This window comes from Chanos chanos, chromosome 11 (genome assembly GCF_902362185.1).
Source record: "Chanos chanos chromosome 11, fChaCha1.1, whole genome shotgun sequence".
Lineage (NCBI taxonomy): Eukaryota > Metazoa > Chordata > Actinopteri > Gonorynchiformes > Chanidae > Chanos > Chanos chanos.
In genome coordinates, this window is record NC_044505.1 from 21,860,696 (window position 1) to 21,876,662 (window position 15,967).

The 15,967-nt window shown below is 39.5% G+C and overlaps 1 protein-coding gene and 1 non-coding gene across 2 annotated transcripts in view; both read right to left on the reverse strand.

The window, feature by feature from the left end:
- LOC115823847 (NACHT, LRR and PYD domains-containing protein 3-like) overlaps positions 1-15,967 on the reverse strand; it is a 704,547-nt gene that overhangs the window by 138,872 nt on the left and 549,708 nt on the right. The gene's annotated exons all lie outside the window — the stretch shown is intronic.
- On the reverse strand, positions 12,274-12,435 carry LOC115824350 (U1 spliceosomal RNA). Its single transcript, XR_004025736.1, has one exon. It is a non-coding gene; the product is annotated as a U1 spliceosomal RNA (small nuclear RNA).

A 15,967-nucleotide genomic window follows, 5' to 3' on the forward strand; every position in this document is an offset into this window, starting at 1 on the left:
TCTTTCTACCTAAAACCTGTAAAAACAATGAATAATATTGGGGCTAGAAGCTGAATAAGTCAGTGAAGTTAGATAGAAAGCGAGTCCATAGTCTGTGTGAGAAGACTACAGGAATAAATAACTCTGTGCAGCACGTTAAAAGTGAAGAAGACAGCTCTAGTGAAAAAAAAAAAAAGGGGGAGATCGCGATAAATTTGTGAATGTGTCTTTGTGTGTCTGTCTTGTATGTTTAATGTGGGGTGATATCTTATTACTTCTGGTTAGACTTGTTAATTGTTCTAGTTGTTTTGTTTGGTTTTTTTTTACTTTTGATTTTTCACCTCGGTGGATTGTTTTCCTTATGTCGTGTTTGCTGGTGACTTGAGTTAACTTGTTCAACTGGTTGTTGTTGCACTTGGTGTTGCTGTTGTCATTGGTGAAATAAGGTCCGCTTGTATTGTAGTTATTGTTGTTCCAGTGTTTGAGATCAACTCTTTTATTTATTAAATATGGGGAGTAAATGTAGTAAAAGCCCGGATAAATTAGAGGGGGATGAGAAATATATGTTTACCAGAGACAAAAACAGTATAAAATATAGAAAGAAATGGAAAATAAATATGGGTTTAAAAGTAAACTAACAGAAGAAGCATGTCTGACATTAATAAAAGACATAATGAGGGCAACCAAGAAATCAGATAGTGATGAGCTGAGACAAGCTAGACTGTGGTTGAGAGAGGTACTAGAGGAAGAGTGAGACAGCAAGTGAGAGAACAGGTATGTTTTGTATGTGGGAAGAAAGGACACTGAGCGAAAGATTGCAGACAAAGAAAAGGAAGACAAGAGGGCAGCGACAATGAAGCATGACTAGATGAGGGAAAAGGAGAGGATGTAGAAGGAGAGGAAATGTTGCAATTTGGGGATGTAGAAGTGATGTTACAAAATGAAGAGAAACCTGAAGTCACAGTATTGTTTGGACATAAGAGTCACATTCCTGTGCGATTTAGGAGCATCTCGGACAGTAGTCCACCCAGATAATGTGCCTGATGTAAATTCAGCCCAGACCCAAATATTCGTTAAAGCTGCAAATGGTAAAATACATAAAGAACGTTTGTCTGAATTGGTAACCTTGACAGATCCCAAAACAGGCAGGAGCAGTGTGTAACAACCTCGCCTCCTCCCTCGCCAGTCTCAGCCATTCCGCACTCAGCGTCGCCGGTCTACTAATCACCGGCCTGATCACTCATCCCGCACACCTGCCTTCACTTTAGTTTTCCCATCACACCTCTCCCTATTTAAACCCCTCCATCGGATCAGTAAGTGCGAAGTCTACACTTCCCTGTGTCCTCTGAGCCGTCTGTTTGTTGCGTGTTTTGTATTCGTTCTGTGTTCTGGCTTTGAACCTGAACTCTCCTTTTTGGCTTTGTAAAGCTCCTTTTGTTTATCTATTTGATTAAAAACCTCTGTTTTGCCCGCACTTGCGTCCCCTGCTTTGGTCTCACCTGACACAGTGCTTGCCAACTGGTGTTATCTGCAGTCTGTGCTTGTAATCTGCTAGGGAGAGATATGATGCAAAGTCTCTGCATAGTTACTGTTCCCACTAAGAAAGGGGGAGAGCGTACAGAATGGTGTAATGTTTTGTGGTACAGGGTCACAGAGAACCCCTCTACTGGTACAGTCTGGATTTAGTCACGATGGGCCTAGGGTCTGTGACACATGCGCTGATGCACAAAGCAAAATAAAGAGTTCCCCCAGAGGCTGAACAGATGCATGAAAGTGATTTACATTACACTATGTATTATAAGCACACAACAGGTTTTGATCCTGTGTATGAGAAAAAGTTCATGAAAATCAAACAAACCACTGCCGCGGCACTACTCTGCACAAGCTGCAGAATTAATAGCATTTGCTGAAGCATGCAAAATAGCTAAAAACAAGATAGCCAATATTTACACTGATAGTCAATATGCGTTCTCAACTATACATGTGTTTGCTCAACAGTGGAAAAATAGAGGTATGGACACCTCTACAAGGAAAAATATAAACCATAAGGATCTCATCTTAGCCCTACTAGACGCGGTGCAATTACCACTTAAAGTAGCAATATGTAAATGTGCGGCACACACTGGTGAAGATGATCCCGTCTCTAAGGGCAATGCAAGAGCAGACATAGCCGCTAAAAAGCTGCTGTAAATGAAGAAATTTTAACTGCAAATGAAACTTCAGACCATTTAGATCACAAAGTGTTAAAAAGATACGCAACAAGCCTCCCCACCCACAGAAATACAGAAGTGGGCACTTCGGGGAGCGAAACAGGAAAATGGCCTTTATAGATGTCAAGAGGGCAAACCTATTTTACCAAACAACCTTTTTACATATGCTGCGGTTTTGAGTCATGGGCTTTGCCATGTCTCAACAGGAGGGAGGGTACCAATAATACAAAAGGTGTTTACAGCATATGGTTCTGATAATTACTTAAAGAAATTTTGTTTAGCATGTCCTATTTGTGCAAAATACAACGCACAGGGGAGTATGAGACCTAAAAGAGGAACATTTCCAAAACCTCAATTCCATTTCCAACACATATGTATGGATTTCATTGAACTGAATAAATGTGAAGGGAAGAAATACTGTTTGGTGATAATTGACATGTTTACCAAACGCGTAAAAGCTTGTCCTTGTCCTACACCTGTCTCACTGTAAACTGGTGAAATCATTTAAGGAGTAAACAAGAGGAAGGGAAAGTATTTAGCTGCTCACCACTATTCTCCGAGGCAAAGTCTGACTACAAAGGGGGGCCCTCTCAATAGGAGGGAGCTCATCTCAACCTCAGTGAAGAAACCGACAGCCAAAGAGAATCTAGGGTGAGACTAAAATAGCAACTAGGGAAAGATTGGTGAAATGGACAGGACCAGATCTTGGCAGCCTTTTAGGAGCCCAGAATTTTGTGGCCTCAGAGGAACACTTAGTTGTATTATAATACTAACAGTAACAATCCTACTTCCGCTACTTTGGTACGAACTCAGAACTGGAAAAATAAATAAATAAATAAATGGAACTGGATTAGTATGACCAAGAAGACGTGCAGTAGGTGTAGTTCGGGGGGACCCCAAAAGCTGGGAAAAATATAAAGCAATCAACCTGATATTCAAGGAAAATCAGACAGGCACTGTGGAGATAGATTTCTGCAGCACGCTTACAGACGTTGATAAAAACTAGTACTGTCTTAATAAAGAGTCAGCCTCACGGTTGACCTGGTCAGACAAATACATATGTATGGTTTACAAGAACACACAATTTAGACGACTGTGTGGGTTGTGGGAGCAGGCATTATGGACCACAAGTTATAGTTTCAAGTTTCAAGTATTATTGTCATATACTAGATAACAATGTGGACATCATTATCAGAAATGAAATTCTTGGGCTCAGAGCCAGCTCAACTTGCAAAGTGAAAAGAGAAAAGAGAAAAATTAACAGCCTGCGAAGTTTTAGTGCTCTTCCAACACTGTGAAAGCGTGTGTGTGTGTGTATGAGTGAGAGAGAGAGAGAGAGAGAGAGCAGAGTGATAAAAGTAATAGAGTTATAGAGACTACGGTTATGAGATGCAAGGGAAAGAAGTCTTAGACAAACTAAAAGATCGACTATTCGAAATACCAAAAAAAAAAAAAATCAGGTTCAGACTGCAATAGCAAAGAGAACTGTAACCAACTTCTAATAACCCTTAAGGATCCAAGAGATTGTTTGCTATAGGAGCAGATGTATCAAACAAGGACCCAATAGGGCATTTCTTTATAAATATGATATCTACATTACAGAATAGAACCAGTCAGGAAGACACAGGAAAACAGTTTTCCCCCATTGTGCCAGGGGTGAAATATTATTCTAAATTTACTCAAGGGGACAAGTTGGCCTTAGAAACAGGATATACAGATAAAAACGAATGGATGGACTGGATGATGTATACAGCTCAGCAACATGGTCAGTCTGACTGTATAGCGTATTCAACTGCCAGGCCTCAGTTAGGAACTTCCCCTTTTAAACTGAGTCAAGAGAATGATCCTGGTGGTTTAAAGTGTGTTCTACAGCTGTTTCATGTAACATTTGTTCCCCAAACTGAGAAATGCAAATCTCTTTCTTTGTTGTTCCCAAAGGTTGAGAAAAGAAATATCCCACCTTCAATTACAGTATATAAAGGAAATTATACTTGTTTTAAGCAAAGTAGTAATGGATTAGACGTTAAGGAGCTCACCTCAGAGTACTGTCAAACAACTGTCAATGTTACCTAAGATGGAGGACACCTGTCAGCCTCTTGGTTTTCTAATCACTCAGCCATGAGAGCAGACCTCTGGTGGCTGTGTGGAGACATGAAGCTAAGAGCGAGGCTCCCCGAAGACTGGAAAGGCAGTTGTGCTCTAACCCAATTAATTGAACCATTCTATGTGTTCCCAACAGGTGATTTTGGAAAGCTGGGAGATAAACTCTCCAAAGAAAATTTGGAGCACCATCGTTGCTCCACACCTGGAGGATCATTCGATAACAGGGTTTACATAGATCAGGGGTCACCAACATGGTGCCCGTGGGCACCAGGTCGCCCGCAGGGACCACATCAGTCGCCCGCAGGCCAGTTCTAAAAATAGCACTAATCACCAACAAGCTCAGTCTAAAATTTTATTTAATTGTGTTGTGTTTATTTAAGTCTGTTTCCTACCATTTTTAATCATTCTGAATAATTATTGTGATGAATCATTAACCTGATCAGTGTAGAATATCATTAATAATAATATAAAATTAAAGGTAAACAGTGCAACTTTGTTCTTTCAGAAGTGTGTTATCAAACTGGTAGCCCTTTGCATTACTCAGTACCCTTGAAGTAGCTCTCAGTTTCAAAAAGGTTGGTGATCCCTGACATAGATAGTATTGGGGTACCGAGAGGAGTTCCTGATGAATTTAAATCAAGAAATCAAGTAGCCGCAGGATTTGAATCGTTCCTTTTCTGGTGGGCTACGACAAACAAAAATGTTGATTGGATAAACTACATTTACTACAATCAGCAAAGATTTGTTAATTATACCAGAGATGCTGTAAAGGGTATTGCTGGACAATTGGGGCCAACTTCTCTCATGGCATGGCAGAACCGTATGGCACTAGATATGCTGCTGGCTGAAAAAGGGGGCGTATGTAAAATGTTTGGAAGTTTCTGTTGTACTTTTATTCCTAACAATACTTCCCCAGACGGCAGTATAACCAAGGCCTTGGAAGACCTGACCTCCCTGTCCAAAGAACTGGCAGAGAATAGTGGAGTCAACGACCCGTTTACTTCAGTAATGGAGAGGTGGTTCGGACAATACAGCGGACTATCTCTCCTCATCTCGGTGGCGGTAGCAGCAGCAGTACTCGTCACCTGTGGATGCTGCTGTATTCCATGCCCACGAGGACTCACAATGAGACTGATTGAAACCACACTGACTAAAACAATGTATCAACAAATACCTGAGCTCGATGATGACTCAGGCCAGGAGATGGTTTAAGAAATGATAAAGTGCAATCATAATGACTAATCTGGTGAAAACCTAACTAGGAGAACCAGAATGACGATGTTGACGATGAGTGCTGATATGTTTGTAAATAAGATATTCCATACAAAGTATAAACAGGAGGGAAATGTCAGAAAAATATGTTATTCTTCTGTATGAAATATGCTCATTAATATACTTATCTAGTTGGAACCAGATGCTCAGTCAAGGACACTATAACCAAGAGCAGGATGTTCCCCAGCTCAGTAGAGAAACATGTATCTCTTATCTCTGTTTGGTGTGCAAAAAATAATTGGTGTGATTCCTTTCTAACAGATAAATGCTGCATGAACGCAAAGGGAGTTTTAGACTACTCACAACTGTGATGCCTGACTGTATTGCTTTGTGACTGGTCTCCTCGCCGCGAGAATAAACCAACTTGCCTTGACTTTGGAGAACCTGAGTGTCTTTTATAAAATTACTTTAGCACCTACCCTTAATCAGCCACTCCCTGAAAGGAAACAAATACCTAAGATGCCTATCAGAAACATGCAAAGCAGCAGCATTTATCAAAGCAACGCTGCTTAGAAATGGATGCAACCTGCTCAAGATCATGGTTCACTGAGAGAATTTGTGGGACCACAAACCCAGACCTCAGAGCTCATAACAAGGTTTGAAGACAGAACACTCAACCATGTGATTTCTAGATGGGAGAAACAATAGCGCCACGCTCCCGCCACGGCCACCTTAAACCATACACCACGACCTCAACAAGCCACCTAACATAGACAAATAAATGAATACCTTTGTAATAAGGCAGAGTCACACTATGCAACCTGTCTCGTAGTGTGGCGACCGACCCATTAACAATCCTAAAATGGCCGCTACGTGTCCAGTCTTTTAGGACTGTACAGGCTCAAGAGATGAATATTTAAATAACCTCGAACTATAATCACCGTCATCGTTTTGACAATAATAATTACTGAACAACGTTTGTACAATTGGCAGCCCGGACCTGTTTTTATCAAGATATTAAAATTTTATCAAGACACTAACATTTCACATTAAGCAATGACAACTCACCTTGATGACGTTCACCTGCATTAATCCGTCCGTGAGAGTACATGATAACTTTTTCTTCGCATTAAAATGTCTGCGGCTCAAGAACGACAAACGTATGAACCAAAGTTTATAACATTCGTTATATCGCATTCATAAGCAGTGAAAACTACTTAACCTACATACTTAATGTACAGGACATGAAAATGTAAGGCAAAGGAGCGTTGACGGTGTCCTCTCTCACAGGTCTGCGATTCAGCGACACTTTCGCTTTTGATTTCTTATGAATAATTTAGTGCACGAGGACACAGAGGTTTAACGAAAAAGAAAAAACTACGCTGGTTCTAGTTCAATGTAAGACAAGACAAAAAAGACTAATTTCGCAAGGCGATATTCTACAGTACCAATCGTAACAGCAAAATAATTTATTCACAATTATGACGGTGTTCCACGAGGCAGTATTTCCTTGTTATCTCGGTTGCTTCGGCGTTGACTAAACATTGACCAGAAGGTAACATGGACGCTGGAAACTGAACAGCCTTTAACCGTGAATAAAGTTGTCTAGCACAAAGGGTCTAAAGGTCTTTGGCGTCCGTCCGCAGCGAAGTGCCCTTTTCTGTCTCATGGTAGCATGGTAGAAATTTAAACTCAAATGCGGTATAATTACAGAGCTTTGATAAAATCATCAATATTTTAAAAAAAAGAAAGAAAGAATGGTGTAATTTCTTAATATATAAAATATATGTTTTTATATTTATAGTCATTTATTTTAGTCAATGGCCCAATATCTGTAGAACCCTTGAACTCAGTTATAGCGGAATTCATGACTGGTAACAGCCGTAAGCTACCACAACTGTTCCTTTCTGAGAACCTTGAATGAGTATCTTTGAAGGTTAATGTATTGTTGAGTGTCAAAGATGTGTGTCTGGTGTACCAGATAATCGCTGCGATAACCAAAGCCAGCTGCACAGAAATAAAACGAGACCCAATGAGGTAATGTAAATCAAGCCTTTACTTGAAAAAACGGAGAACAAAATAAACTCTTCAGTGACAGTTTCCAGCAACTGCCAAGAGAAAATGGTGCAAACGAAACCACACACAATCCCTCTCTGTTAGACATACACCAAGACCGATCAACGAAGACATAAACACAAGAGATGTAAATACTCGTAAAACAACACAGGTAAGATAGTTTGAACTAGTGAACAAGTGAATAAGAGTGTCGTCTTGTGCCCTCCAGCTCCCTCTGGCGACCAAATTGACATCTGACTGTTGCGTCTCGCTTGTGGCGTTCACGTCCAAAACTTTTTATGATGGAGTTCCTGGCCTGTCAGAAGTGTCCTACAAGCTCTGTTTTTTTGAGGGTTGTGATTTAGGACCACTTGATGTTGTCTGATCTCTGCATCACATGCAACATGTAAGCAGCGGCAGGGGAACCTGCTAAATGGTGAATCACCCCATAACCACGGGTGGACAGTAACGAAGTACATTTACTTGAGTACTGTACTTAAGTACATTTTTCGAGTATCTGTACTTTACTTGAGTATCAGTTTTTCTGAAAACTTATGACTTTCACTCCACTTCATCTGAAAGACAAATATTGTACTTTTGACTCTACTACAGTTCTATGAAGTATTGAAGTAATGAAGTAGTGAGTTCTCATTACTCATTACTTTGAAACACAGCTTTGAAGTCAGTGGACGAATTTTCTTCACTAAAATGAGACGTGTTCATCACAGGAGAAAATCCAATCGCAGTAAACTACTCTTACACTGTCAGTCAAGTTCAAAGTGCATGCTGCACTTTCTGAACAGATGAACTTGGCGGTTGTAATGATGGCTACTGCTGTGGCAGATAAAGATGAGAAAGATAAAGGTTCCTCACCAGAGCACCCATGGCCATATCTGAGGTCCATGTCTGAGATTTTTGAAATTAGGAAAGATTCGTGTCATTGTAAATGTTTGCTCTGTTTACCGCACACAAACTTCATCAACGCTTTCAAAAGCACACACACACGTACACACACACACACACACACACGCACACACACACTGCCAGAGTTGTGTCAGAACACTGCCATGCTGTTTAGTGGGGGTGGGGTGGGGGGTGTCAACTAAAAAATTGAAAAAGACAATGGCTGTCCCTTTGTTGATTAAGCTGTGTTTCTATAGGCTTTGTAGCATGTTCCACAAACATCTTATTCTACAGGTTCTGCAAGCAAGTCAGTGCATTCAGTAGGTTGTTTCAGTCATTAAGTTCTATAAATGCATTGTTGCAACAATACAACAATGCGATGACATTAAAATGAAATTGTACTTTTGAATACTTAATTATTTTTAAGAAGAAGTACTCCAGTACTTTAACTCAAGGAAAAATTTGACTGAACAACTTTTACTTGTATTGGAGTAATATTTGACCAGGAGTATCTATAATTTGACTCAAGTAATGGAGTGTACTTTTTCTACCTCTGCTCATGACAAATTCATTGTTATGTACCCTCGTTAGTTGGTTACATTAACTGAGCTTAAATCATGTTTACCTTTAGAGAGCACCATTTACCCTGTACAATGAAAACATGGCGAAGATAATATGAATTAAACAACAATCTATTTTATATGTCAAAAAACTGTTATAATGTGCAGGGCAACATTGCACATGCTTTTGTTTCATTCTTTATGTAACACAAACATTGTTTATATTTGTGATTTGTTTATACTGAGCTACATAAGAGAGATATTTATGAGTGTTATGGAAGGGGGGGGGGCATTTCTTACCTTGAGGAAGGATCTTCCAGTCTGTCAGTGAAATTGTATGGTAAATGTTATAGCTCAGTTTGTTTACATACCTATTCCCCTGTCTTCTTTTCTTCTGTTCAGTTTGCTCAGTTCAAAAATAATTACGCAATATGTGCATGCGTGAGTGCATTAGTGTGTGTGTGTGTGTGTGTGTGTGTGTGTGTGTGTGTACATGTGTACATGTGTACAAGGAACCTCTATGTATGTACTTTTGTATGTTTATGCGTACATACAAAAGCGTATCTATGTAACGGAGTATACAAACGCATGTTTGAGATGATAATATGATTCACGATATCATCAGACATGCTAATAGACCTATTTTTATCAGCTATATCTGTCCATACAATTTTACTGTTTTGTTTGTTTGTTTTTGTTTTTTCCCTGAAACATGGAGAGAGAAGCATTTCAAGGTAAAGTCATAAAAAGAGGATGGTTTATGACATATGTCTATGAATTTAGGTAGTTCTCTGGAGAACTGATGGATTTATATGTGCCTACGCTGTGTGTTCCATAACTATCAATTATGATCAGACTGTTCCTCACATGTCGATTCTGAAGCTGTGAATTTTTCAATTTCTTCCTGCTCCAAACACTTGGCAACCCCTGTTGAACTTATTCCATTTCGTCTTTATTCTCTGCTCATGATGTGCATGAAGACAGCTGTGGGGATGGATCAGGTGCGGTCATGCTTTGTTTTTTAGCCACATTATTTAGGTCGTATGTGGCTGTTCCATCAGGTCTTGGTTCAGTCTCTCCCAGACTGGGCTCTTTCCTCCTCTCCTGACTGACACCTGTTGTTCATTCTCTCACTCAGTGGAGTGCTCTGTGTCAATAGGACTGTCAGTCAACCCTGCTTGTCAGGTATTGAATGTTCCCACTCATCCTGAGCCTTTACTCTGCGTATTCTGTTGGAGTTCATTTCTGGGTATGATCCTGGTCTGGTTATTTGGTACTTAAAATCCTGCTTGATGTTTCTAGTCTTGATGATTTTCATGAATTTGATTCTGTGGTTTTGAACACTCGTTGCTTGTTGCTTGTTATCCTCAATGGTACTGTTTTTTTCTGATTTGGATTTTTCCTGCTGTAAGTGAACCACTAACAGATGGACTATAGTCTGTAATGGTACACAAATATAAGCGTACCTGTAAGACAAGTATACCTCATGAAATGGCATGAAGTGTAAATCCAAGGTGGGTGTTTCTGATGATGTGAACAGTGAGTGTATATATTCTTCTCTCTTACCTAAGCCATCCATTGCACCAAAATCTCATTGACTAGAAACATTACATCTGAGCACTAATGCTGCTCTCTCACCATCTACACACCCTGGACCTCTTGTCTTGAACCTCAGACACATATGAAGGGTGAGTGTCCTGCCAGATACAGCTTGACAAACCATCTAACAATAGGATCAATTCCTGAAGTCCTGGAGTGACATCACTGACCCTGCCTGTCTGCTAGTCAGACAAATTGCCCCGCCCCCTTTCCCCCACTCTTCTTTGGACTGAACAACTGCTGAGATAAAGCTGATAAACACTAATCCAGAATGACTCCACTGACACAATGTCATAAGACATGTCTCATTTTCCTGGATTTCTTTCTTTAATCATTTCTCTGTGATTTCTTCATTACTAACAAACTCTGACTCTATAGTGACCTCAGATGCATCTCATTTCCCTTCAAAGATATTTCCTCTTTCAGTCAAAGGGAGTTTGTGCTGTGTAACCTTTGGCTGCATTTTGACAATTCCAAGTGTAAAATGTGAAAGATTTACTGTTTTGAATTCACAGATAAAATGTGAAAATAGCATTCATGTAGTCCAAGATAAATAAATAAAAACCAATAAGTACTTGTCACTAGAGGGCGATATAGCATTTGTTTTGTTGTGTCTTGTGTTAACTTTCATTTCATGGGTTAATTAGTTATGGTCTGTGAATGCCTCTTGTAAAAGCTTGCGTATTTAAGTTTTGCTTTTGTTTTCCTTTGTCACTAAGTCTTGAGTTTGCTTACTCCTCTGTTTGCTCTTGAGACAAACCCTTGTAAATTCCTGATGAACCAAATACAGTTTACTTTGTCCCTTTATACTGAGTTTCTGGTTGGTTCGACAGTTGGGTATACGAGATTCATCTGGTCTTCTATCATGCTTTGTCTCTTCTCCATATTTTACCAAAAGACGGATGAAGAGAAGAGCCTCTCACCTTCAGTGAATCATAGTGGCAATTTCATATGATGGGGGTTTACCTGAATTTAACGATGCTGGGGGGTCTTGTCGGTGGAAGGTCAACTGTATTATAAGCTCTAGCGAGCACCATAGTATTGTGATACTGTTCCTTTAAGAACCTGGGTAGCAAACCAACGTGACATGGGGTTCAAACCCAAAACAATACAAGACAAAGATACAGAGAAAACCAAGGAGTATAAATACACAGGTAAACGAAAAAACTAACTGAAAGCAGGTGGAGACAATGAACTGCAAAACCAACAGAACCTAAACAGGAATGAACCAAGGGAGAAACAGGGAGTAAATCAAAACACTGGACTGAACCAAAAACCAAGTATACATAAAAGAACAAAAACTGACCACTAGGGGCGGGGGGGGGGGGTCAAGAAACAGAAAAAAGTTAAGTTTAAGTGATTGCACACACACACTGTGAAGTGAGCAGTGAATTTGTCCTCTGCATTTAACCCATCCGATACACCAGTAGTGAACACACACCAGATGCAGGAGCAGTGGGCAGCCTTCCTTGGTGAGCGCCCGGGGAGCATTGGGGTTAAGTGCCTTGCTCAAGGGCACACAGCCGTGGATGTTGGGCCTGGGAATCGAACCGGCAACCCTCCAGTCACAAGCCTGGTTCTCTACCCTTTAGACCACAGCTGCCCTCCAAAAAAAATAAATAAATAAAAATAAAAAATAAAAAAAAAAAAATCAGGGGAGAGCGCGAACGCAGTCCCTCACTACCACAAATTATGCAGTCGAGATTCCCACATTTGAGGAATTCGCAGAGGTCAGCATAGCCCAAGTGCAATGCAAGCCTCACCCTGGGTGAACCACCTTCGTGATCATGGTGTCTCCCCTGCCAGGTAAGAAAAAAGCAGGGCGTGACATATTCTGGAAGTTAAGAGTACCCAAGCCTAAAGAATCTGCGTATGTTACCCTCATTCATGGGCTGAAGTGTAGGAGTAAATTTCTTGAATTTTAAGAATTTTCCAGCATTTAATACAAAACTTGTACTCTGAGCAGTTTTATATATATGGGCCCAGGGAAGTAGTCACAGATGTCTAGGTCATAATGAATAAAGTAAAGTTGAATTGAAAATAACTGTCTGAGATGAAATGTCAAAGTAACAATAGTATTGGCGAAGACAATTGAAGAACACAAAAGTCTTGAGAGGCCATGAGAAATACAAAATATTATAGTTTATTGACCTTTTATACATACATACATGTGCATGTCTGTGCGTGTGTGTGTGTGTGTGTGTGTGTGTCCACAATATACTGTCTTACCATCACTGAAAGTTAAAGCATCACATATTCACAAAACAGTAATTTGTACAGTAATCAGCATCAGTAGTATTTGGTAGTATCAGAAGCATTCAGTAGTATCAGCAGTGTTCAGTAGTATCAAAAGCTTTCAGTAGTATCCGCAGTGTTCAGTAGTATCAGCAGTGTTCAGTAAAGCAGTTATGACAAATTAGTCTTTAGAGTTTGTTTTTGGGTTTTTTTTTGGTTTTTTCAACAGAGTCAAAGAACATCTCTCTGCAAACTTTATTCTTGACAGATTCTTATGGGACTTATGTCTTTGGTTCCAGGACTGATCAGAGGAATCAGTGATTCTTTTGGTATCACATCATTAAAAGTGTAGAGATGTGATTTTGCTTCAGTGTTATAAAAAGACAGTGTGTGTTTGTTACAGTCTAAGAACACTCCTAGTGTAGTGAATGTATCACTGACTTGTATTGGTCTTACTGGGTCAGTGTTGATGTAGACACCCTGCTTTTCTCCATATGACAGAACCCAGAAACCATTCTCTGGTGTTAATGGGACCTTATAAGATCTCTCAGCACTGTCACAGGCCACACCCACACACCATGAGAGTTTGGCTTTAGGTTTCTCACACACCTTAATTTCCCAGTAATGTTTTCCTGAGCTCAGTTCTTCTTTACATAGAACAAATAATTTGATATCTTCTGTTTTTTCATTAGTATTGGGGTCATTTAATTTCTTTTTGTCCTTTTTAAAACAGTACACACTCATTCCCTTGCACTTGAATCTCTCAGGAGTGTTCTCTTCATCCAGAGTGATGTTCACTGTAGAGGAAGAACAGAGGATCTCATTGTCTAAAACAGTGATTCTCAACTCCAGCCCTGAGGGCCCACTGTCCTGCACATCTTTGTTTTAACTCAGGACTGACACACCTGATTCCACTGATCAATTGGTTATCAAGCCCTTGAATAGCTCAATTAACTGTGATCATGAAGAGTTAAAACAAAGATGTGCAGGACAGTGGGGCCCTCAGAACTGGAGATGAGAATCACCTGAAAGGTTACTGTGTGAATTAATGTTGCTTTATCGTAGGAAACTTGTCATGATTTACCTTTGAAAAGTTTCATCTTCTTAATCTCTGCTGGTACTGTAATCAGAAAGGATTTAGATCATTAAATCATTTCACTTATGATGTGTGGCTCTCTTTTTTAAGGCTTCAGCTAGATAGGTGCATATTTATGCATTGAAAATTTTACAAATCAGAACATTCCTGTAGAAACTAGTCAAAGACAAGTTGTAATATGGATCAGGTCTAACTATCGTCAGGTGACTGTTTTTATTTTTTTATTTTTTTTAATTTTTTAACCCTTTTTAACATCAGTCCTCAGGTCAATCCTGATAATTCTGGTAATTCTGTTGTAATTCAGCACCAAAACACCCGATTTTGCGTCGCTTTGGTCTGCAGTTTCTGGAAGGACAATGAGTGTGCTGGACAGGGAAACCCCAAGACTGGGATTAAGAGTTACAACTGCCATAACATCTTAAACTGACTAGTAATTGTAGGTTATGTTCATATGGCACTGATGAAATCCAGTGGAAACTTTAAACTGTTCCTGAAAGACTGAATAGAATCTGCTAAAGTAAACTCTGTGACATCCGTTTAAAATGAATTTAAAAATGTTAAATTTGGGAAATGAGGTGATTATAAGGGACAACAACACACAGGGGAATAAGTCAGCTGTCCTTACATAGGGAATCTGAGTCAGGACAACCAAGACATCAGGGTTTTTAACAATGAAAAGTCCAATTAAGACTTATTAGTCATTTGAAGAACGATTTTCATGAAATAAATGGTGGTCCATCTCACTTTTGAGATGATCAAATCCAAATGAAAAAATAAATAAATAAATATCACAGGTTTAAAGTTGTGTAAGAATATTGTGAATACCTGCTTTTGTCTGATTGTCTTCAGTCATTTGGCTGTGTGCCTCCATTATAGGTGTTTGATCTGTTGACAAATAATCAGCAATACACTGTGTTTAATGTTTTAGGGCAAAGCGTCTGGTTTCTACCACGACAGATGACAGTGAGGTTGTTGTGTGAGAAGCTCTGTCAGTTATGATATTTTACAAACTGCAATGTGACTATGTGACAATGTGACTTATAACACTCTGTCATATCTTTATGTTAGTCTGTGTTTTTTTTTTTACCCATTGACTGACTGTCTTCCTCCAGAGCAGTACTGATGTTCTCGCCTTCTGGAGAAACTGGAGTCCAAACAAAAAGACAGTTATGACATTTTATAAACCATGATGTAACTACGTGACACTCTGTGATATTGTGTATCTGGATGTTTCTTACCTTTTTGCTGACTTTCACATTTTGTAGGAGTACTGCTGTCTCCACTCCCCGGACAAATTGTAACAGTAACTGTAAGTTCATATGATGTTGGTAAGATCACAAGTGCTAATAACACTCTCAAAATGAACTAACAATTTAACTTTTAAAAATGAAGTGATTATCAATAATAGTGCTGGAGAGGGCATTAAGTCCGCTCTATTGAAATAGAAACTTGGGTTTTTACCCTTTGATTAACTGTCACCCACACAAAATAGACCAAATGTCAAAAAAGAGAACTCATTGCCCATATGAAATACTTTTCGAGAGAATATATGTGTTAATTTTCAAATATCCAATGTATAAAAACTGTTAGTGTTAGAGTTTGTAAACCTCACAAGCATCATTCTAATAGAATAAGAGCAGTTCAGAAACATCAGTGAGGAAATACAGAAGAACTTCATTGCAAAGGTGCTGGTTTCTACAAAAGAACACAGAGAAATGCAAGCAACCAACAGAAATAGAATAATGATCACTGTATGAGGAACCTGAGGGATCTCATCTCATTACTGCATGTACTACTATAGATCTGTCACAAATATCCAGGGTATACATCTGCTTTTCTGCTCATTCTGTGTTAAGCTTTGCATTTGAGGACATTAAGCTCTGTTACCCAGTGAAAGTATAGTTACCTGTCTGCTTCTCTCCGTTTTGAGTGTCCTTCTTCCCTGCTGCATGTACCTTCTGTGAGCCTCTCTGTGAGTCCTGCCTTGGGTGTACCTGAGGTGCCTGCTGTTTCCG